We start from the raw sequence: 25,045 nt of genomic DNA on the forward strand, positions 1-25,045 counted from the left end.
ACTGGAAGGAGCAAATATGCAAGACTTTCTATTTAAATCCTATAGAAAAAGCACCCTAAAAAAGTTCCAGTGTCTTGCAAATGAAGATTAATTCTAAATATTTCAAAATGCATTAACTCCTCACAGTTATTCTCCTTATTCAGTTTGCTCTTTGTTGTTATTTTTTTAGCGAACGTAATATACATGCACTTAGTTTTAAGTTTTTCAGGCACCTACACTCCCGATCTCGAACTTTCTAGTTCTCTTTTTTCATAAAGTCACAAATATTTTGAGATTTTAACTTTACCATCTTGCGTCTTTTAGTAATGTAATCCCAAAGGTTGGAGAGGTAATAGTTTTAATATATGTTAACTCTTTTTCTTACCTCGGGTCAAAATTCAAAATTTAAAAAATCAACTCTTTGAATCTCATATTTAATTTTTTATTGACTGTGTCATTTGCAAAGTTACCCCCCTCCCCCCCCCCAAAAAAAAAAGAAAGAAAAGGAAAAAGAAATGCCACCTTCGCTGGTGTGGGAATGAGGCTACGCTGCATTGAATTCAGGGTAATAATTATATCTGTGAAATGATGCCATGTGGTTGGCGGCCACAAGGAAACAATAACATGCACTTATCCTTAGATATCCCAGAATAGAATGCGCCTGGTGTCTGTATTTTCAGAGAAATGAATGGGCGAAGTCAAAGGAGTAAATTCCGGACTCGGGGCTTCCACTAAGTTCTCTAAAACAAGAGAATCAAATTTCAGCCCGTGTAGCACACCGTTAGTGACGTTAGTGACGATGCAAACTCACCCCTTGTCCTTCTGAAACGGCTGTTTCCTCCAGCCCGACCCTTAAATCCTCAGGTCTCCAAAATGTCGCTTACGCGAGGCGCTCGGAGTTTGAAGTCGTAGCTGAGTCATCAGGTCACAGAGACCTCAGATGGAAATTTCTGTTGTTTATTTAAGAAATGAAAGAGATTTGTAGAAATATGGAAATTATGGTCTGTCATTTGCAGGAAATTCTCTTTGTTTTAGGCATTCTGCAAGTGCTATAAACAACCTAACACTGATTTTTTTTTTTTTTCAATGCCAGAGTTCGGAGAAACAATAAATATAATTGATGGGCTTAGTGATCATGAAGGAGCTATTGTTTGTCGAGGGGCTTTGCGCCACGATATTCCATTACTGGAATAATTTACTTTTATATCTGGTGCTGATGTTGGAATCTGTACATTTCTGGCAGAAAATAACTTTAGGCATTTTAGATATATTTTATGTTCAAGTAACAATCAGAGAAAGCGGCTTTGGTGTTCTTAAACCACTGTGGATGTCTTAGATTTCCTTCGGTTCGAAGAGTGTACCACAATCATTCAGATCATTCAGTGGCGAGAACACACAGCCAGCTGAACAACTTCCCAGATTCGAGAGGGACGTTGCATTTCCCGGGCAGGATGCCGACGCACACTGCTCCCTAAATCACCCTACTTTCATATCCTGCCCTGCCGAAGGGGCTGGGTAGATGCGAGCCTGCAGACGAGGCTGCCACTGCTGGATGTCATTCAGCTGGAAAAGGGAGCAAGTAACAGCCTCTGGGAATGGGTTTTGCTTACATGGGAAGTCCTCCCAGCCACTGCTTTAACTCCAGTGACCTTTTCTCCAGCACTTAAGACTGCAAGGAACTTGGCGATGTGGGAGAGGGGGAAAAAAAACAGTTTTCAGAATTTTGGTTGGCAAGGCTGCAAGCTACTGAGACCATATGAATTCTGCAGCGAGAGGCCAACTGTGAATGCTGAGGCCACTCCTGTCAGCGTGGATGCCCTGCCTAATGATACACGTGCCTCTTTCTTTTTAATATTTCTGATTATGGCGGTACACCTGCTCGCATGCCCTCCACCCCACCCAGCCTAAAGTAACAAGTTTCTCAAGTCCTTCACACACGTGGTGACAAGATTCACCTCTCCTGTGAGATGGCTCGATACTGCTGATGACCTGGTTAGCTAATGGTTGGTCCGTGGACTTCCGACGTGTCTCATTTTACCCACAGTGAAAAGGACCACTTCCATGGAAGCCAGCACATCCTGATAAGGACGACCGTTTTCTCACTTGTCATGGGGTGGGTGCAAACAGAGCACCACGTTTTACCGGACTTCAGGTCGCATTTGGCCTCTGTGCCATTTTACAGGTAATTGAATGGAGGCAGATCCATGCCACGTCCTACAGCAAATTAGGGACATACGAGAAGTCTGCCATCAGAGGCAAAACTCTGTATCATCCCCCGTCACAACTCTGAGATGTTCATTATTTGCAACTTTACCAGCTAAATATATGTAAACACCTGTGCAAAAGAACCCAGTGTGTTCAGCTCTCTTGAAGCCACTAGATGTGACTGAACCTCGCTGTTAGGAAGTAGATACTTTTATTGTTGCTTAGACCAAAGTGGAATTCGGAGCACTTAAAATGTATAAAAGCTGTGGTTGCTGTGTCCTGGGGAAGAAATCCTCTATTTCTCAACCCTCATTGATTACAAAATGAGTTTGGATCATTAGAGAGAAGCGGGGATTATTTTCAATCCCGAGAGAGACTGTTTCTTCAAAGAAATTTGTTCTTTTGTCAGTTTGTTGCACAAATGGCCTCTAACCCTGCTTTGAGAGATTTGAAACATCTTTTTGTAGGATGTAGAAAGGAACAGAGGCTTGCTTCCCTGTTATTCTATCCGATGGCTCTCTTCATGTGCATTTAACTTGCATTTGGTAGGTAAAAATGGAATACATCGACTCTAATTTATTTGGGGTACCAATTAATTAACAAGTTTATAATAGCAATCTTGATACTCCTGTAGATGAAACGGTCTCCAATTAGGATAATATAGAATGTCTTGAGAGGCAATTTTATACAGGCAAAACTCCCACTATTTGGTGTCAACTGAGGCCACGCCCTTCATCTGCGGTAGCTAGCTAATCAGCTGCAAAGTGAATTGAATCTGCAAATATTGCAGAAATATTTTGCTACCGACACCTATCTAATCTCTACAGCATGTTAGCCCTTGATATTTCAGAAACACAGCCGCCTTATTAACCTCCAATAGACATGGTAATTTCTACTCACATAGGAGGAAAATAGAATCCTCTTAATTTAATATAACAGTGAATTCTGGTAAACAAACAAATAGGAAAATGAAAAGACTGACTCGATATAATATCCTCGAGCTCTATGTAGAAATCCTGTGTTGCTGTTGATGACTTGATTTACTTTTCATATCAAAGGCAATATCTTTCCTGAGGCAATGTTAGACTGGTTCTTAACGACAGTGGACTGAGCTGTGATGACTTTAAAAAATTTAATGATTTTTAACCTTAGGTTCTTTTACGTGAAAACCTACGAGAAACCAGATGAATGTTAGCTAAATACTCTGTATCAGAGGTCAGTTGGACCTAAAAGTGATAGCGTCTTAATTGCTAGCACTGCTGTCTTAAACACAGCAGTGATGAGTGTAGGAGAGAATAACGTTTCAGGATTAATGCTGTAACAGCTCGCAGCTTTGTAGTCTCCAGCAGTCTATCATGTTGAAGAGAGGTGAAGTTTATATTCATGGATACCTCTTACATTTTCTAGGATTTCGTGGCCTTATTAATTTAAATCTTACTCTCAATGCATGCATGTAGCCAAGATAATTACTGGAAGACGAGATCAAAGCCAGCACATTATCGTCGTATTCCATTTTCTGCTGATGTGAGTGATCTGCTTGTCCTTTGATGTCGTGTGCTTCTACAGCGAAAGTGCAGAGGATAAAAATACTACACCATGTAATCTGGCATTTATCCCATGAGAGCAGAATTCCAAATTGTGACACGCGTCAAGAAGTTTTAAAAAAAAAAAAAAACTTAAAAGAGTCCTATGCTTTATAAAGTGACACGCTCTGCATTTAAATACCAGCGAACATCATTTTCCATTACAAATTTAGTCCCTGATATAAAATTCAAAGAATTTTTGTAAATTTAGTAGAAGAAAATAGTTACCATATTTACTAGCAATTACATTGAACGTGTGTCTGAGCCTTCATCCCCCTGTAATGAGGTAGTTGAGAGGAAGCAGACGCGCAGTGTACACACACATATATTTCTGTTTGTACATCCACTCAGGGATTCAGAGTCAGTTCGTGTGCACCCTACACGTACATCCAGCTGGTTTTAGTTTGCTATGCATCTTCTGTCACCTCGAGTCATGAGGCTGAGCAACGAACGGGCAGATGGCTGGACAACTTCTCATTGATTAGAGAAAACGAGTTATTCGTCTATAACATTATATTTAACAAGTATTTTCCTTTGTGATATATATCTGGCAGTGTTCTATTGGATACTAAATGTTGCTAGTTTACTTTCACTGTGTCTGACAGTATCCTTTTTTGGCCTAGTTTACCTTTTAGAAATATATTAGTATATTAAGTGTGTATGTGGGTGCGTGTGGGTGTGAGCGTGTGGTGTGCTTACGCAACTGTGAGTGTAGATATTTCGGTATTATTTCTAAATGAACTTTCCTGATTAATTAAATTTAGTTCTTGCCCTTCTGAAGGAAAATCACATTTCCCACTCATTCCTAAGTCCTAGTTTATTCTGTTCCATTCCATTTTGGACTCAGAGCCCTCCAAGGTATGGTGATTAGACATAAATGTTTTGTAAGGAAAATGAAAAAAATTGCTTAGACTTCATGGCAGTCACCCGTATAACACAACACCCACTATTGAGAAAATTGGTTTGATAGAATATGACTTAATGTACATACTTCACTTCAAATCGAAATGAAAATTGTTTTTGTTTTGAAATATATGATGACGGGAGGAAATTCAATTTTGGGTGGCAAACACACAAAGCAACATACGGATGACGTATTATGGAATTACACATTTGAAACCTATATAATTTTATTAGCCAATGTCACCCTGAAGAATTTAATAAAAAATAATTTAAAGAAAAGAATAAAAATAATGGCTCTTCGCTTTCTCATAAACTAAATTTTCAGGGACTTCCAAAGCCAGAATGATTGTAAGATGTGGAAATGTAACAAGAATTCACAGAAACTTATATCTCAGACTTAGTATGTCCCAAACCTCACTCCTGATTTTTCCTCCACAGCGGATCCTCTGACAGGTTTTCGTGCCAATACATGGCTCATCCGAAGTACTTGGATCGGCCCGTGTGTTCTTTATTGCTTGACACACCGCATCCAAACCGTCAGCGCACCGCGTCTGGTCTCCGAGTGCATTCCAAGGCCGACATCACCGTCTCTCATCTGGACCATTGCAATAATCCTCCTAACTGGTCACGTGACAGCCAAAGAAAAATGAGTAAGTTCTGTGCTCGGCGTCATCCTGAGGCTGCCCATCTCGCTCAGAATTAAACGTGACATCCTTAGCTTGGCCTAAAAGCTCCTTGTGCATTGGTCCCATCCCATGTCACTGATTCTTCTCCAGTTCCCTGAACTCACCTTTCTCTGCCTCGAATCGTTCGGATCTCTTCTTTCCTAATATAGTTTGTCTGGCTTACTTTTCCTCACCTCGCTAACTCCAGTGACACCCACCTCAACCCTATCACTCTACGTCCCCTTTTTTCTTGATAGCCTTAATTTTCAAATGATGTACTTTATACTATTTGTTTATAGCCCCCTGCCCCTACTACAATACGCGCTCCATGGAGCCATGGGTGTCCTAGTATTGAAACTGTGTTCAGTACTAATTAAACATTGACAAATATTAGGTGATTACATTAATGAATTTGTAAAATAGTTTTGAGAGTTGCCCCAAACCCGCTAGTTATTATTTCTGTAGAGATGAACCAAAGTACAGAAAGAATGATAACTTTTTTAGAGAAATTCACTAACTCGGTTAGGCAAAGAAACTGACATATTAAGAATGTAGTAACAAAATAATTAACGTTGTTCTAAAAAGTAATGATTTCAATGGTTAACGAAAGCAATAGAAGTCAGTTATTAGAATTTATCTAAACTATTCAGGTTTGTGTGTCTCTATTCTCAAGCATACTCTTGCTCTGTTATCCCACAGTCACTTCCATTTTGACATCATTAAGTATATATTCTTCCTTACACATTATGCTTTAAACTCAAATTATAGTATCATTTGCTTAGTATACTTACTATGACTGTGTGGTGTAGAGGAGACTCAATTCCTTATTCTCATTATTATTAGAATGTGTTTTCCTCTTTCACTGGGCCTACAGTGCCCCCACAATGAAGGTTGTATTTGCTCAAGCTCAACTGTAAGTAGCTGGAGACACACGACTATGTTCCAGTCAATGGAAGTATTATATGTGTCTGTCGCATGAGTCTTTGGAAGCAATGTATAGGTCATTTGTGGAGCAGACTTCTAAATATAAACTAGATTTGCTCCTTTTCATTTTCCTTAACAATAAATTTGTGTCTGGGAGGTAGACACTCAGGCAAACATTGCCTTCTCCAGCCCCGCTCATTCCCAAAGCTAGTCACACGATGACATTCTTACTCTTGAAAGATAAGTGGAGTGATTGACACATGTCGTTTCTAGATCCAGGACTGAAAACATTGCACATGACTTCTACCTTGTCCCCTTCCCGTGAGCCGAAAGATGGACGTGTCTATGTTCCAGTTTCTGCTGGACAAAAACCAGGGACGATGAAGGTGGAGAAATTCTGTGCCCTTTATCAACCACTGGCGTCAAGAGCAGCCAGCTTACTTGGCCCAGAACAACGCATGTAAGGAAATCTAAATTCTCTTTTTTTTAATCATGTTTTTGGAATGTGTCAGGAGCTTAAACATCTTGGACAATGAGCTAAAAATGACATGTAGAGGACATAAGGAACCCTGGGTCCTTTTAGTCTTGAAATATATCAGAGCCCGAAGCTTCAGATCCCCAGACTTTTATGCAAAAGAGTGAAAAACATGGCTTTATTTTCTCTACTTTTATTCTATGTTTTTATCACTTGAGCTGAATTTAATTGCAACTAATAAGCCATATTGTATTTCCTACTAACTGAATTACAGGTGCTTCTTAACTTATGGTGGGGTTACGTCCTGGGAAACCCATCATAAGTTGAAAATATAGTAAGTAGAAAGTGCATTGAATACACTTAACCTGTTGAACGTCACAGCTCAGCCTCCTCTATCTCAAACATGTTCAAGACATGTACACCGGCCCACACACAGTTGAGCAGTTACCTTGAGTTTCATCCCAATAGTAATCACCTTCCTCTTCTAGTCACCAGAAGCAGGGGACGCACCTGGGCATTTTATAGTCACGATGGGATGTGAAAACACAAAACAATATCCAAAAGGTGCTGTCCCCACAGTACACTGTAGAGTGTCGGTGTCTACTCTTGATGGCGTGGCTGACTGACTGGGAGCCGTGGCTCACTGCCACTGCCCACCGTCACAGTAGAATACGGTACTACATACCCCAGCCCATGAAAAGATCAACATTCAAAATCTGAAGAGTGATATCTACTGAATAATATCGTTTTTGCACAATTGTGAAGTCAAAACAATCAGAAGTCGGGGACCGTCTGTATTTGCATTCTGTCAATTATTGCCGAACGAGTGCAGGCACGATTCCGCCACGGCAGAGTACCGCCGCCAGGCTGGATGTTGGCACATCCTTTATTTATTGTGCGAGAGGACTTGGTTCTTCCACCGGCCGTCCTTCTTCATGAGTTATTGTGTCTCATGTACAAACGAGCGGGTGTGGTTGTAAACCTGAGATACGGGAGTTTTCATTACCAGGTTTCCATCCGTCTTGTTTGAGGAGTTGCCTATTTCTTTCCTGTGATGTCCCTGGATGATAAATTTGTTGCTACGAGATAAAGGAAACTTTCCATTGAAAACCACAGCGGACAGCTCAGGTGAGTTTTAAAGTGTATTTTCCACACCCCACATCATCAGAGCAGGCCCAATTAAATACAGTGCTCAGAGGTGATTCTCGCTATTATTTTTTAATAGAATCTCATAACACCCTCTCAGATGACAAAGTTCCCACTCTCCACACCCCGTTTGCTTCCATTTGGAATGTCTCTGGAGAGAGAGAGCCTGAACCGTCGCCGCACTCACGTTCTGTAGTTCCAGGCTAAGATTTGGATTTTTTATGTATTTGGGAAATAGGCTTAGAATCCATCCCAGTTCGGAGCAAATTCCTATAATCATAATCAAGAAAGGAAAAGAAGCATTGCAAATTGGGCTCTGAAGGAGCCCTTCTCTTGTTTTATTTACCTATCAAAAGAAATGATTTGGGTCTGTCTCGAAAATCATAGGCAATTAATAATTGACTACATTTTGAAAATAATAGTGGCAGATAACAGCGATGGACTAAAATAATTTAAGCCTAATGTGAAGAATTATAACTAACATTCTGTGGTACACATGGTTTGCATGTTAACAGCAGTTATTTCATTTACTATGCATAGTAGTTCCATGAAACAGTATGAACAGATGTTATCATATTACATACTTTCTTCTGATATTTGTAACCTAAGGTGCCTATAACAGAAACGACTGTATAGCTGGCACCTGGTCGAGGTCAGTTTCTAGTTCCAGAGAGTGTTGCTTTTCAATTAGCATATAGAGTATAAATTAAAAACCTGAAATCGCTCCATGGAAGTTCGTATTGCTGTCTAACTTTGCACATATGGAAAAATGGTACCAATTATGCAACAATAGGATAACTAAGAAATAAGGCTTAGTGAGACTTCTGTTTGCTTCTCTGGAATACTAGTCAGCAGAGAAAATATTCTTCAAGCCGAAGACATGAAAGATGTAAATTAAATATTTTTTGATATGGCTTCTTCTGATGCAAAATTTGCTTTTACCTCCAAAGAAAGCATTGCGTGCCAGAAGATAAAACTATGCTGGGAAATATCACTCATAATTATCATCACTATAGCCATTATGATCAGCATGAAGAATATATCAACTACTATATGCTAGGGAGATAATGCCTTTTCATATGTTCTTTATAAAACCAAAAAGTTTTAACACCAAGAAAATGGCGGATAACTTTCTGGCCTGTGTGCCTATGCCCGAATACTATACTTTGAAAATGATGTGTTTCCTTTCGAAAACTCAGAGCCAATAATCCCGGACACCTCAGAATGTATGTGTTGTCAGCTGCCTGAATATTTTGAGCAGAGTGCTTACTTATTGCTGCCAAACAAACAACTTTTTGTTGTTTAATAAAGTTTAATTTTTTCCCCCCATGAAACTGTAGAATTGGTAGTGTTGGCATCTTCTGTGGACAGCCCATTTCTTTAATGATCATTCTCATACCCAGTAAATAGTGATTTTTTAAACTACCTCGTTGGATTCGAAGGCCTTAAATATGATTCAGTAGTTTAAGGGGCAAACAAGGACGTTTGCAAAGGGGTCACTGAAGCAGCTCAGAAGTCACTGTGAATGTATGAAAATGTGTAGGTCTCCCCTGTCCCTGAGGAAACTGCCCATAAACCTGCATAACTGGTGCACAAAGCACCTGCGACTCAGGTCCCCTCATATTTACATATGAGCAGAGGCGCTGTGTGTTAAGAATAGCAATAATAGCAAAACAGCTGTAACATTATTAGCATGATTTTATTTTGACTTCTATGGCTTTTTGACTAGTTTGACAACTGCCTTCTGGCTTTTGGGAAAGGCCTAAAATGCCAGTTACAAACACTTTCTGTCAGAGGAGACAGACAGTGCTAGTTTTACTCAGGGAGCATCCACAGAAAAGCGTCCCCCACAAAAATTCGGGGCTCTCCAGCTATGACAAGCAGCCCGTATCCAGGCACCCTTGTTATCAATTAATTCCGCTGACTTCTTCATCAATTATTTCCCCCTTCAGTCTCTACAGTTTCAGGACCGAGGCCCAGGCAGCACCCTGGGGCGGTCCGTGTGATAATTGACACATTTTCTAACTGGGTGTAGTGATGCCCACGTCACTGCTTTCAGGCGCTGACTCGGGCTTGCGGGCGTCTGCGGCAGGCCTCCTCTGATCTTTACGCATCACAATCCACTGACAGCTCTCCCTGGCAAGGGACCATGCAGCCCTGTCCCCTGGGAAGATCCATGCAAACCCCTCTGGAACACTGGGACGGTTGCTAAGCATCACATGGTGACATCTTTATGACACACGCAGTATGCAGAAGAAGGTCTAATAAAAGAATAACAAATTAGTACATCCAGAGGGCGATTTTACAAGATTAACGTGTGTAATAAATTACTGTTAGAGTCAGAAGGCCAGGTTACCTTTAAAGGTGTTTCACAGTGGAGACAAAATGAACTGGCTTCTAAAACTCTGAGAATGTAGGAGAGAATAACAAACTGCGTGCTCATGTTCCTGAGAGATAGTCATGATTCTTGCCTTAGAGTGTGGGGGTTCAGCAAGTGATTATTGTAAAGCCGGGTTATTCATGCAATTTGAACCCCGATGTTTATGAGGTTCCCTACTATTGCCACGCGTATGCCATCAACTTAATCAATAGTTCATAGCTTTTTATCTCTAAAACAATTTCAGTACATAAAATATTACACAGTAGATATCAGAATTCAAATATATTTTGTAATAATTAGTAGGGGTTTTGGTGTTACTAGAAAAGGCAATGAATTGCTTCACTGGATGATTTGGATCACGTGCTCAAAAAATTAAAAGGAAAATGTAATATTTAATTTATATCGCTTTTTTATTTTAAAAAATATGCTTCCTTACTTTTTCTTGCCTATAAGAGCAACATTACAAAAGTGAGGGGGAGGAAAGAATTCTGTTATTTAAACATTGGAGACATGACATTTGTGATATATAGAATTTTTATTTTATTTATTTTATTTAAAAAGAATAGTAGCCATTCAGACATTTCAATGGTATGTCTAGTCTTTTCCAAGAAATAAAGAAATTTAAAAGAAATGATAGAGAGAATGGAGGAAGAGATAGAGGATGAGAGAGAGAACGAGAACAGGCGAGAAGGAAAGATGGAGTAAAGGAAGGGAGGAAGGAGGGAAGGAGGGAAGGAGGGAGACAGCTCCGAGGCCTTCGGTCTTATCCCCTCTCAAAATGTTTTAATACCTGAAGTTGAAAAGTTGATATTCCATTAAACATATTTTTAAAATTATTTATTATTATTTTTGCCTACAGCACCTGGTCTTCCTAGGTGGTCTCTCATCCAAGTACTAACCAGGCCCAACCCCACTTAGCTTCCAAGACCAGACTTTGGGCTTGTTCAGGGTGGCGTGGCCGTAGACCATGGACTATGGCTCCACTAGGGCGTGAACCCAGGATCTTCTGCATGTAAAGCAGATGTGCTAACCACTACACTATGGAACCAGGTCTCCATCAAATGTTTTTTACATAGCTGCTTTAAGTTTTGACTCGCTGGATAGAGATATACAGCCAGCCTTTACGGGTGATTATTTTGAGCCATTTGTTGCTGTGATGGGCAGGCCACTGGACTCAAGCTTGACCTAAGGAAATGTTGTGGTTAAAAAAACATTGTGTTTTCCTCCCTTTTATTCTCCTGTGGTTCATGGATGCTCCAGAAGGGGTGTGCGTTCCGTTCGTCCCCGCCCCACGGCCCTCCCAGCGCTCTCTGTGGTGGCTGCCTGGCCACCTCGCAGTGGTAACTGACGGCGGATGAGTGTGTAAATACTGTGGAGTGCCAGGAGCACCACACTTCCGGTGCCTAGCAGGGTGGTTTTCACCTGATCAGCATAATAAATATTCCTTGCGACTGGTCTTGAGATCCCCTCGAGGCAGGTTTGCTGACAGTGCAGTTCTGGTAGGTGGAGTTGGGAAGTGGTTGCGTCACTATTGCTAATTACCCCGTATAGATGGGAGAAAAAGTTGGGGAGTGAGGGATAGGAAGGCTCGAAGTCCCTCGGGAAGAATCCATGCATCATCCTTCTCATTGGAAGATATATGAAGAGAAAATGGAAGCTCAGTCAACTCGAATGTTTAATGAATACTAATTAAGCTGCAATCTGTGGGAGTCATTACCCATTTTTTTCTTATTTAATATGAATTGCTTTTCTAATTATCATAGAGAATGCTTTATTTATTCACTCTTTGATGCTCTTCCTTTCTTTATGTAGATCTGAGACCTATATCAGAATACTTCTTTTGAGTCTTGTGTGAAAATGGAAATAATAGTTTATCTCATGGGGCAGTTGTTAAGAATAACAGTGTTGAGACGTCCAGTGCACTTAAAACAGTGTCAGACTCTGCTCAAGCCCCAAACACTGTCTCACAAAAAAATGTTCTCTATGGGAACTGTCATTCTGACTTCAGATTTGATTCTTGTAACATTGATTTCAAATCTGGGGTTGTCTAGGCTTAGGAGTATTTTAGCTAATAAAGGTGTTTACTTTTCTATAAGAATAGGAAAAAACAATGGCAAGCACTGATTAGGATATAATTTTCTTTTGCTGATGTTTCTAGAGTTCTTTGTGTGTAACAATTTTATTTAAGAGCATTTTGATTAGCTCTGACTCATTAGGAAGCGATTAGCACATATTAAGAAAAATGCAATGATATCGTTATGTAATAAATGTTCATCTGGTAGATTAAAAAACTCAAAGAAAATATGTGTAAGGGAAAATAATAGGAAGGGTTCTTGATTAAGCCAGGGGGAACCATTGGGCTACATTTCTATACAGTAGTAGACATTTTTGAAAGAGGAGGTTTTATCTTTCTACAACTCTTATTCCCTAGGTTGCGTGCCTAGTATGTGCTGAATAACCCTTAAATATTAGCTCGTTTTCAGTGTTCTTTATAATGTTTTGTACTTGGCTCAGAATAAAGAAAATATTCCACTAGCACCTGAGTGAAAAAATGTCTTTTCGCTCTTATTTCAATAAGACATTCTATGCTCTTTGCAGTAATTAAATATAGCCATAATCCACGGATCAGTGAAAAAGATCACCAGTTTTTCAGTTGTATAGTAGCTGTACCTTTACACGCAGTCATTTTAATGTTAATAAGTCACATTTAAGGAGTCCTCTATCTGAGAAGCTCAACGCGTTTTATGAACATGACACCGATTAATCCTACATGACAGGTATTACTATTCCCACTATACAGATGAAGATGCCACAGTGAAGCTGCTGTGTCTTTGGAGAGAGAAACGTGTACCATATCCAAGACTTCTCTGTTAAGAATGGTTGGAGACAAGGTTTTTTGGAAGACTGCAGAGAAGGCATAGGTCGATGGCGGTTTTTGAAGTTCTTGGAGCTAAGTTCATCTCAGCTTGAAAAGCTGAAGCAACGTTCATGACTTTATTAGCTCTGCGTTCTTACTCTTCTGAATTAGCAACCTTAACAGATGTTTCAGAAATCTTGCTTTATTCAACGAAGGAAATGTTCTTAGAGACCTGCTCGTCTATTTCAAGGAGTGGGCACAAGCGTATTCCTTTGATCTTTGGATGGATATTGGATATGATGTGGAATGCATCTCACCTGTGACCCCTGTTTTCATCCATGTTTAGCCTTTCACCTGACCTCTGATCTCCAGTTTAGTTTAGTTCCATCAATTTTTTTAGTTTTGTAAATTTTGATCTTTTATTGAATTTTTGACCTGTGGTCTTTTTCTTGACCTTTGCACTTATGTATTTTAGATCTTAATAGATAAACAAAGCTAAGAAGATGAGACTCTTTCTTTACGAATCATTGAGTAAATAAAAGAAAGAAATACCAGTTACAGAGCAAATAAATTGTCCAGGACAGACTCCCTATGCTTTAGAGAGAGCTGGAATAGAAAAACACTTTTAATTTTGTCCAAAGAAATAAAAACTTGAAAGCAATCCTTTTCTATAGAATTAAAGTTCTGATGAATACTCTGCCTAAGAGCATATTAGAATTGTAAAAATATTGTAATTCTTAAAATTGGAATTAACATCTGTGCTAATGGCTACAAATATATGCCAAACCTGTTGGAACATCATCTTAGGTAAACTTTTTATTTGAAATCCGTAAATCTAAGCGCTTCAGTGTTATTCTCGTTTGAGAATGACCTTGTATATTTTATTTACTATTTAGTTGAGGTCCCTCAATGATTTCTTTTCCCATAATTAACAAATTTAACAGCATTAAGTAAAAAAAAAAAAAGGTATTTCTTTTATAGACCCTCAATATTACTTCGAAAGATCATGTATTATTTTCAAATCTCTTCTTAGAGTTTTGATCTATATTTACTTGCTGACTATCTTTAGTTCTACGCCTAGTTCTACTTTAATGATCTCTTACGGTGTTCTCTTAGTACTTGACTTAGTTATGTCCTATGATTGAGGGTTTAGTATTTTTCCCATATACTGCCAGCCACAGAACTGTCATTGCCTTTCTACTTTTGACTCATGCCTCCATCTTTGTACCGATGGAACATGTGGGTGTTGGCATCAGTACAGAAGGTGAGTGGCACCGTGGCCTCTTTATTGCTAGTAAAACCCTCAAGGTCACTCAGCGACGTAGCCAACAGGAGCTTTCTTGTCCAAGCTCTTACAGGAATCTGGAAGCCACTAGATTAGGAAAATTCAAACCTTAAGTGATAAGGGAGACTGAAGCAAAAACATGGCTAGAGTTTGGCTACCTGGCATCAGGTTTGGGAATCAGCAAGAATGTTTTCTGAAAGATAAGGGAGATATTATTAGCTCTCCCATTCAGAACCTCATACCAATAATTGGGTGAGCACTTCTGACTCTGTAGCCTAGAACTTATGTAGGAACAGTATGATCAGAGGTTGAAAATGTGGAGCAGGAATGAGGATATGGACTCTAATGAGAGCGACAAAATTTTTGTTACTAAAATACTGTTTTTGTCTTGTGTGAGTTCTGGCAGATCGTGGCTTTCAAGGAGTTGGTCCGTTTCATCCTGGTTATCAAATGTGTGGGCACAGAATTGTTCACAGTGTTCCTTCATTATACTCTGAATGTCCATAAGATATCTAGTGAAGTCTCCTTTTGCTTCTTGTTAGTAATTTGTGTCCTCTGTCTTTTTTTTCTTAATCTGTCTACAAGATTACTGATTTTATCAGTTTTTTTCAGAGAACCAGCTTTTAACTTCATTGATTTTTTCTTTTGATTTCCGAGTTTCAATATCATTGATTTCTGCTCTAATTTTACTTTGTGTTTAATTTGCTCTTCCACTTTTTAACATAGAAGATTAGATGATTGATTTTAGATCTTCTTTTCTATTATATGCATTCAATGCTATGATTTTCTTTTCTTTCTTTCTTTTTTTTTGCTGCATCCCACACATGTTAAAAGTCATATTTTCATTTAGTTCAAAATATTTATTAACTTCTCTTAAGATTTCTCTTTTGTTCCATGTGATATTTAGAAGTTTGTTGTTTGATCTCTGAGTATTTAGGAATTTTCCAGCTATTTTTCTCTTATCGATTTCTAGTTTCATTTCATTGTGGCGTGAGAGCAGATATTATATGCTGTCTATTACTTTAAGCTTGGTAAGGTGTATTTTTGGGATGTGGTCTATATTAGTGAAGGTTCCGTGTGAGCTTGTAAAGAATGTGTCATCTGTTGTTGGATGAGTTTGTTTATTGATGTCCATTATATCCAGTCGATTGATATGCCATTGAGTTCTTAAAACTGCTTTGCAGCTACTAACTGAAGTTCAGGAATGCTGCTGAACACACCTGATCCGGCAGGCTTCCAAGCAATGATTGATTCTGACGTATTACTGTAGATGAGCACGCTACTTTGGTCTCTGAGATTTCATTCTAAGCCTGTGACACCTATTTAGGACCAAGTTTTGGGTGCAGTGTTGAAGTGTCTAGTGGACTCTTTGTTCCACAGATTATCTCATTCTTTAGAGGTGTACACATGAGTTTGCCTTCTGTTACTTAGGCTATTGTACAGCTCTACTGAGGGAGATGTTAAGTAGTGAAAAAATAATGTAAAGTGAATGATTCTTATGCATAGAAATAAAAACAGATTCTGTCTGAGAGAGAGAAAATTTCTATCTAGTTAAAAAAATGAGCCCACTCATTATATGTTATTGCTTTATAAGACGTGAACCAATTTTTCATTTATTAGTAAATTTATTTCAGCCTTCCAGATTGCTTACTGTATGTTTCTTCTTCAATTTCTTTTTTGAATGGATTTTAGCACTTTAATAGTTTCTGCGTTAATTCATGAATTTAATAGATCTCAGACACGTGTTCATTTTGAACTTGCGTATTAGCCACATTACCATTTTCTGACTTTTCTCCTGTCCTTGACCTTCCATTCCCTCTACCCCCCCGCTTTGCAGAGCTGTCTGGGTCACCCTTCTACACCCAGCTGTTCGCGTGACTGCTGTTTCAAACCTGGCGTGCTTCTTCTTCGCATCATAAATTGGGAGCTTCACAATTTAAATCCTGCATATCTTACTTCCACCTTTGTAATTTCCTTAACTGGCTTCAGATTTTCGGATCTTCCTAGAGATTATTCACTTAGAGGATTACTTTATAGTTAGAGATTTTTCAAGACTCTACAAGCTTATCATTGTGTCATAATATTCCGCGGATTACTTACCTTTTTGTGTATCTATTTAATTTGTATTTGTAAAGGTAACACTTTCTCATAGAAGCGTATGAAGGGCTGTCTTAAAACATATCCTATGTGCGTTACCCTTTGGACAAAGAGTGCAACAAATTCCAGATCATTTACTCACAGATCATTTACTCAGTACATGTTGAACCTTAATTAAATTTCACATTCACATTCAAAGACAGTAATCATATACATATATTCTGAAAATGATTCCAAAATCAATTATAGTAATAACTGGATCTGCTTTTTCTCATTCTATTTATACATCTAGGATATAAATTAGGAGCGCTAAAAAGAGTTTTAATGAACCACAATGAAAATAAATTGAATTAATGCTTAGCATTTTAATCTGAGCTTTTTTTATAGCTGAAACTTGGATAGATTGGGAGATATAAGTATATGTGTGTTTAAAAGTTATGCATATACATAAACCATTGATTTTTGGCACTTAGCTTGTAGTATTGACAAAGAATGTTGTTTTTCACATCAACATTGATTAAGGAAAAAATAGATTTTCTAATAAAAATAGTTTTATATAAAAACTATTTTTATTGTAGATAGCTGACAAACAAATTACAGAGAAGTTTTATTTAAAGATAATTTATCGTTTATATTTTTAAAAGTTGCATTACGAAAAAAGTTACCGTGTTAACAAATCTCCGTTGATACACTTTCGTTTTCTAGTTCTCAAGTCCCTAAATTACTAGAATAGAAACAAATTTTAGGAAAAGTGGATAATTACTTTTTCATAAAAATATGAATTATTTAATTTCTATCTAGTAAGATATAAATAATTTATATCAGGTTTTCGCATTGCAAATGTGACTTTTTTTTTGTTTTGCAGTCTATATGGACAGGGATGCCTAATTATGCATCTTTACTCACCTAAACTTTTCTTCTAGTTCAGCCAGTCCATGGATATATCATTCTCTTTCTACTTACTGTTTTTTTTAATGTTATATTTGTAGCATATTTATTATAAATTTTAAATTACTTAAGTATTAAAAAACACATTTTCCATATTTTGTATAACTAATTGATCCTGCTTCTAAACCACTACTTTTACCCCTAGGAAAATACAAACAACATTAAACAAACAAAAATCAAACCAACAAACAGGACAACACTAAAGCCTGAGTTGTGCATTTAACATGTTTTTCTTCTAGACTTAGAGCCATTTCTTTTAGGTTTCATTGTCTCAGCAAATTATGAATTTCTGTTCAGTCATTTATTGATTTTTAGCTTCCATCTTCTCCTTCCTATCTGCCTGGCAGCTCTTGAAATTTTTAGCAAATTTAAATATCGACTGGGCCAAAGGAAGAGAAGTCTGGTTCTTACGCTGATTTATTTTGAGGTTAATCTGAACTAGTTTAATCCCTAAATTTCCTTCACTGACATCCACTAAAATCTGACTGGAGCCCACTGGTCATTTAGATTTGAGGCTGGCACACACTGCTGTGACCACGGTCTCAAGTCGGGAGGTGTCACTGTTTCTCACTTGTTCTTCCAAAACATAGCTTTCTTTTCACTATTTCTATATCTCTCCTGGGCACGTGGGACTCCTTGGGTCTTCAGAATCAATGGTTTTGACAGTGTAAAAACATTGGGAGTAAAATAGCTCAGTACAAATCAAGGCAGTGGTACCAATCTGAAATGGTAGTTACCTTACTCTTTGCTACTGCAAGCCAATGTTTTGTAAGTGATCATAGGTAGAACTGCCAGTCAAAGTCCAAGACAGGCTGGCGGATTTGATATAACAGTACATGGCTAAGAAGCTACTACTTGTTGAGTGTCGGCATAGTATAATAAAATGATATTCACATTTATCTTTTAAAACACAACTTAAGTAATCCCCACAATCCCATCAGGATGTTTGGATGTAGCTGGATATTCTTCAATGACAAAAGTATATTGAAAAGGATATGCCATTGAGTGAAGAAGCCAGTAACAGAAACCTACTGTCTTCTGTGATGCTAAATAGATGTTTTTTAAAAATGTAAATCCTTTTTTTTAAGCTCCTCCTCTTATCAGCTTTTTAAAATTTACTAGAATTTCATTAAAAGATATTTTCATATTAGCAGTTTTCTGTTTGAATGTTCAGCGTAGTAACATCATATACAAGCACTTCCCTGACCCCTCTGACTGGGTCAGGCCTTTCCTCAGCTACTTCCATTCTGCCATCTCTAGAGCGCCATGTTGTCTTCAGAAGCAAAAAGCAATGTTCGCATAAGGAGACGATATTAGGACAGAAGCATGCACAAAAGAAAGACCATGTAAAGACAGAGCGACAAGGTGCATTTACCTAGGAGCCAAGGAGAGAGACCTCAGAAGAAAACCCCTCTGCTGACACCTTCGTCTAAGACTTTCCACCTCCAGAGCTGTGAGAAGCACAAGCCTAATTAGACTAGTTATCCTCTGTGTTTGTTCCTCAGAGCAGAGCTCAAATCTTGTTTCTTCTAAGAATGTTTTTCTAACACCTTACCTATTGATATGCTTATCTTGCTTGCCATAGTATCATTTTACAATGAGCTTCATTCATACCTCTATCATATTATTTATCTCACTGGATTGAAATAGATTATTCACTCGATTCTATTCATCTTTACCAAAATATTTTGATAGATGAATTCATCATGTCTCACTCAGCTTTGCATGTGCAATAATTTATATCAGCATTAAGCTAATGAAAATAATCAATAAATACAGTTTTTCTAATGAAGAATACATTTCTGGCCATGAAAAAGATAATGTTGAGAAGGTTGGGACATCTTTAAAATAGATAAAAAGATTGCAGGCTATTTTTTTCAAAGAGATACTCAAAGTTGTTTAGTAGACACTTGGGACTATCCTATTCTATAGGGTTCTTTTCCTGTCATTATTTTTATCTTGTCTATTTTGTAATTTTCAGAGCTAGAAATTAACTTGTGTAGGGCTGATGTTTATACAAATACCTCCTGTTTATAAGGAAGCTAGTGAATTTTCTGGTAAAATGCAAATTCCATCCTCCACACTCCAAGTGATGATTCTAAATATGCAAACATTACAATTTATTTCCCCTTGGTAAGAAACAGCTGTGCCTCTATGTGTAAGTCATTTTCAGTTTTTCTGATCGTGTGTGCGTGTGTATCTGTTTTGCACTTGCTTTAACATCTTGCTGATTCTTTCACATGCTGAGTTAAAATTTTGACACATGTTTATTTTATATTTGTGTGAGCCATACATTTGCCTTTTGAAATAATTCTTTGACAACAATGTTTTGACAAAAATCATCTCTACGAAATATTGTCAGTTCATCCAGTTGAATCTTAAATAGACATCTACTTTCCATTCACCAATTTTTTAGTTTTTAAAAAGCTAAAAAAGAATGAACTTGTGCCTTTTGATTTGATATTACATTAAGATTGTCATTCATGCTTTTCTTTATTTTTTTCCTTTTTTTTTTTTTAAATTATGTTAACCTTATTTAAAAGAGACATTGGAACGATTTGTGTTATCTGGACATCATGGGACCACTAGCACTTGCTTTGTTTCCTTTGATCCTTTACAGTTTTACTCACAATGAGTTAAGCCATGTGAGTGAGACACTCTGTAATCCATTCTTTTTATCATGTTGTTAGTGTACTGTTATTTTGATATCTGCTCATTTTAGGGCATTTAAATGTAATTTTATTCTATTTTCATTAGAATATATTTGGCCCAATTAGAAATGCGAAATCAGAATGGATGATAGCAATGTTCAACCTTCACTACAAATGATTGTACAGTCATTTCAAGAAGAGGTCAAAGAAATAAACTATATATAACTTGTTAGCCCACAGCTGTGAGCAATCTCTTGGCCATACTGGAAGTTAGCAGCCCTTCGTTTGGTCTTTTGCTCTTAAGGAGTTTGAGACCTAAACTAATTGTTAAATATACCAAACAGGCTGGCAATAAAATGGCAGACTCTGCTGACATGTATAGAAGAGAAAAGGCTATTAATTTCACCAGAGATCCTCTTTTCATTAATATTTACAAGCAATCTCTATTTCAGTAACTTGTGACAGACCACAGAGAAATCTCAAAAGTACAGATGGTCTGAACCTTTTTGGTTTTCTGTTATACAGAAATGGTTTTAATGATGTCTCTAGCATTTATATAAAAAGGTCCTTTTGGGGAGAGAATAAAATCACTCTACATGTTTTACCTGTGGTGAGTGATATGCTTCTTATCTGGGGGGAAATAGATTTGGCTCCATTAATAAGCAATATATCTACATATTAAAATTTGAATGAACGTACCTTTTTTTTTTTTAAAGTGATGTTTTGTTTAAATGTTTCCCGCCCCCCTCAGTGCTTAAAGGTTGAAACTCTTTGTCATCTTGATTTCACAGGACACATATCGCTGATTTGATTCAAAATTCTTTTCTCAGAATTTACTGAGCATTTTTCTGAATTCAGTCGAATCTTTATGGTAGGCACTTCATAAAAACTAAAAGATGCAGCAACTCTTCTCTGGAATGAGACTGTTTTGAGTGGATTATTCTGATATAGATAAAATGATTGGCAATGGAGTCAATATGTTATGTAATAACTTTGCCAACAAGACTGTAGGGGACACAGTCATCATAAAATGTATGATTTGAAGAGAGAGAAGTAAACAAAATGGAGATCTTTAGGAATGTATGCCAGATAATGAAAGAAGAAGTATTTTGACAATAAATAATTTCAGAAGCATCTGTTCATATGACCCCACTCCAGCCATTAAAAATATGTTCTTCTTGGTGGTGTCTTCATAGCTTGAAGTGTTTCCATCTTGCTGTTACCACTCTATATGTGCATATGATTTAAAGTCAAATTTGTTCTCTGCCATTTATCTGCAATGTGACTTTAGCGAGTTGCATCATTCTGGATCTTGGCTTTCTCACGGGATTGCTGTGAGGACTAAATGAATGAACGTGCCAAGACAGTTTTTGACATGTGACCGAGGCTAAATCATGTCAGCCCTGCCTTTTTTATTGAAAGTCCACTCAGCCATTCTTCCAACAAACTCTGCTGTATCTCTTCTTGTTATTACCACCACTTAAACCATTCCGAATTACATCTTGACCTCCTCAACCCATTTACGCAATTTATTCACTCAACGATTGTGTTTAGCCAGCCCCATAGTGAGGCAAATGCTACTTTAAATTCTGGACACACAGCAGTTATTCTTATAAATTAATCTTCCATGCTGATATAATAGTTACTGTTTTAAAATTTAGAATTAATCTTGTTACATAACTGGGTGACGGTCTCTGATGTTCTCACGGTGCCCATGAGTTAAGATCTACACTCCTCAAGCAGCCCACGAAGCCTTCCACAAGCTGCGCCCATGCCCAGTCCTCCTGGGAGAACTTTCTACAGCTTATCCTCACGCCTCAGCTTTTCTTCCCAAGCCGCCAGGTGTTCTGTCAGGGAGTCTCACTCTTCACCTCGCATACCTTTCCTTCTAGGGACATTGCTCTTTCTGCTCAGCGTTCTTGCTCTTTTATGGTGTTTCTTATATTTAAAATATCTGAGATTCTATCCGTGTACTGGAAAATATCTATTTGGTCTTCAGATTTTATTAGTGCTTTTTAGTGTTCTCTGACTTCCACTTTTACTAGGTGTGATTATTTGCTTTAGATATGTGTTCCCAGGATGCTTTATGCCAAATTTTCATAGCATATTGTCTGCCCTTGTAAAACCTAACAGCATTGAGCAGCTGATCTGAACCCACGCTCCCTGCTGGCAACCAGGTCCCAAAGAGAAGCGGGAGCTGAAGGCACATAACTTACATTGAAAATTTAGCGATTAATTAAATGATTTATCCTATCCAGGGAATGTGTTATGCTAATAGGTGTTTCTCCACTTGGAAATACATATTTACCACTTCCTCCAGATCTTGCCCAGTTGTCAGTATATATAGAAAAAACAAAAATAGAGATGTTCAGTAGGTACTTAGAAATGCTGGCCCGGACCTCAGAAGAGGTAGGGCTTCAAACAATCTATTGGGGATTCATTTGTAAGTCTACTAGTTAGTCAAGTAATGTCCATCTTTGAGATAATCTAGAGATAGCATTCATAGATCAACTACAAGGAGTCAATAATAGAAAAATAACAAATAAGGCAATTCAATTTAAGATGCTAGTGAAAGAAAAAGAACATTTAAGAGAACCGAAAGACGGTAGCATCTCAGAAGCTAAGGGAGATGGCGCAAGGAGACACGTTCAGTAGCATTAAATGCTCGTTTAAATGGCGAGGACTTGAGGATCGAGAAGGCCCGGGTTTGCTACTAGTAGGAATTACTAGAGACACGGAAAGTGGCATTGTCGAGAAAGAAGGAAACTGCATGAATTTAACATCGAGAGGAAGCTGGAAAAGGAATAGAGGTGGAGCAGAGTCTAGATATACAGTATCAATTTTGGAAGGTAACAGGAAGACCAGGAGGATGTAGGACCAGGCGAAGGGATGGAAGTGGCTGGGGGGGACCTTGGGAAGCTCATGCCGATAGCTGTTTATTTTTGATGCAGCAGGAAATAGATCGTCTGCGAAGTGTAAAAGAGCATCAGGGTGAGAGGGGAGCTTGGTGGAGAATGGGAGGGACAGGGGGCTGAGTCTGAGTTTGGGGGTGATGACTGATTATCCAAGAGCCTTCAGGACTTAAATGATCCCCTAGGCCATTTAAAAGATGGCTCGGTTTACAAAAGTTTCATTCTCACCAACTACTGTGTGTGTACTGGGTTATTGTTTTCGTTTTCTTTTCTTTCTTTTTCTAACTTATCTTTATCTTTTAATAAAGAGCAAAACAAAAGCTTTTATTCTGAATTGCCACAGCCTTTGCCCCTGAAAATCTCTATGCTCTCAGAATTATGTAAAGCTTTAGTCAAACATCTGCTTTTTATTTATCTTTGTTTATTTAAGTTCCACTTTATTATTTTATAAACAGTAGCACAGATAACAAAATTATGGATGGTTATTTTTGTTGGAGGAGAGTTTTAAACAGTACTCAGCAAGAATAAAAAATTTTTGCTGTCAGGAAAAGTTTCCGATTCTCTTCTTTTGAGAAAAGACTGGTTAGTTTTCATTTACTTGTGCAGAAAATGTGTTTTCTCCAATTTTTACTTGTAAACAATGGTCGGAGAAGGTTGCTGAGGGCTTTCTAAGCATTAGATAGTGCAGATTTGGTGGTGGCATAGTGAAGTGAACACTTTTGTGCTGAAATATAGAAGGTCGCTTAAACTATAATGGGACTGTGACATTTAAAGGCTGATAGAAACAGGCTGGTGTTTCCAGATAAAAGTAATCACACTACCCTTTTAGAATTTTCAACATCCGCGTTTAGGGTTGTTAAAGAACACAATTCAACTGAGTAAATTTTAAAGATCTTATTGGCTTTATTCAACAATTCATGAATCGAGAAGCATCCAATCTAGCAGAGAGAAAGGAGCTCGGAGGAACTGTGTGGAATGTCAGACTCATATAGGCAGAAGGGGGCGGGAACGAGGAAGTTATTCTAGACAAAAAGGCAGATGGGCGATGACAAGGTCACTTTCCTTTGCAGGGGTCCCCAACCCCTGTGCTACAGACCAGTGGGCAGGGGAGCTCCCCAGTGCCAGCATCACCGCCTCAGCTCCGCCTCAGATCGTCAGGCGTTAGACTCTCATAGGAGCGCGGGTCCCTGGTGCTATAAAGGTTGGGACCCGCTGCACGGGGGACATTAGGGATCCACCAGGCAGGTGACCTAACTGGTGCTGGTCGGGCGATTCCTGTTTGACTGCTGAAGAGTCCGTTTCTGGGAAAACCAAAACTGTACTTAGATCTCAGTTCGGTGATGCGAGGCTTAGCATGAGTGACCCCATTTTGGGTATATCATCTCGTTTTTACCAAAGGATGTTGTTTTCCTCACTCCAATCATTTCCATGAGGAAGGCTGTTTTCTAAGATTTCTTGGTCGTTGTCTACTGCATCCCTGTTCCTTTTAACAAATGGAAAAACTGTGCGATTGATGAGTCTGGGGGAAGAATGATCCTATATGGTTCAGCAATTTCCTCCCGCTTGGGTTCCATACTGTAAGATTTTACAAGTGAGACCATTGTGTAATCTGGAAGTTGTTCTCTGACAGGGACTCAGCGGGCACACCAGTCTAATTTTGAGGTTCAGGATTAAAAAGACTATCGTTGCTGCACACTTAAGATGTATCTTTAAATTTAGAAATTTTCAATAATAAAGGTAGAATTTTGCTATTGTCCACTGATACCTTTGTCTCTCTTGATGAACTCCAGACTCAGGGGGGAAAGATTTGCTGTCGGTTAAGGATTGAGAAGGTCAGTTAACATCCCTCACCAGAAAACGTCCTGATGAAAAAGTGGACAGTCGATGTGTATGTTACACTTACGATGGTCTCCACACTGGGATTTCACAGTACTTTGCCCATATCTCTACTGTGTAATCGATCTCATTTTTAAAATGGTTAATTTATTATTTATTATTTGTCTCTATGCCCAGTTCCTAGTTCAGTGAGTGATAT

At 38.3% G+C, this 25,045-nt stretch overlaps 1 pseudogene; it reads right to left on the bottom strand.

Annotated features, from left to right (window-relative positions):
* Positions 1–11,110: 11,110 nt before the first annotated feature.
* LOC118612308 lies at positions 11,111–11,226 on the bottom strand (annotated as a pseudogene).
* Positions 11,227–25,045: the final 13,819 nt, after the last annotated feature.

Source organism: Rousettus aegyptiacus, unplaced genomic scaffold (genome assembly GCF_014176215.1).
Source record: "Rousettus aegyptiacus isolate mRouAeg1 unplaced genomic scaffold, mRouAeg1.p scaffold_m13_p_15, whole genome shotgun sequence".
Classification (NCBI taxonomy): domain Eukaryota; kingdom Metazoa; phylum Chordata; class Mammalia; order Chiroptera; family Pteropodidae; genus Rousettus; species Rousettus aegyptiacus.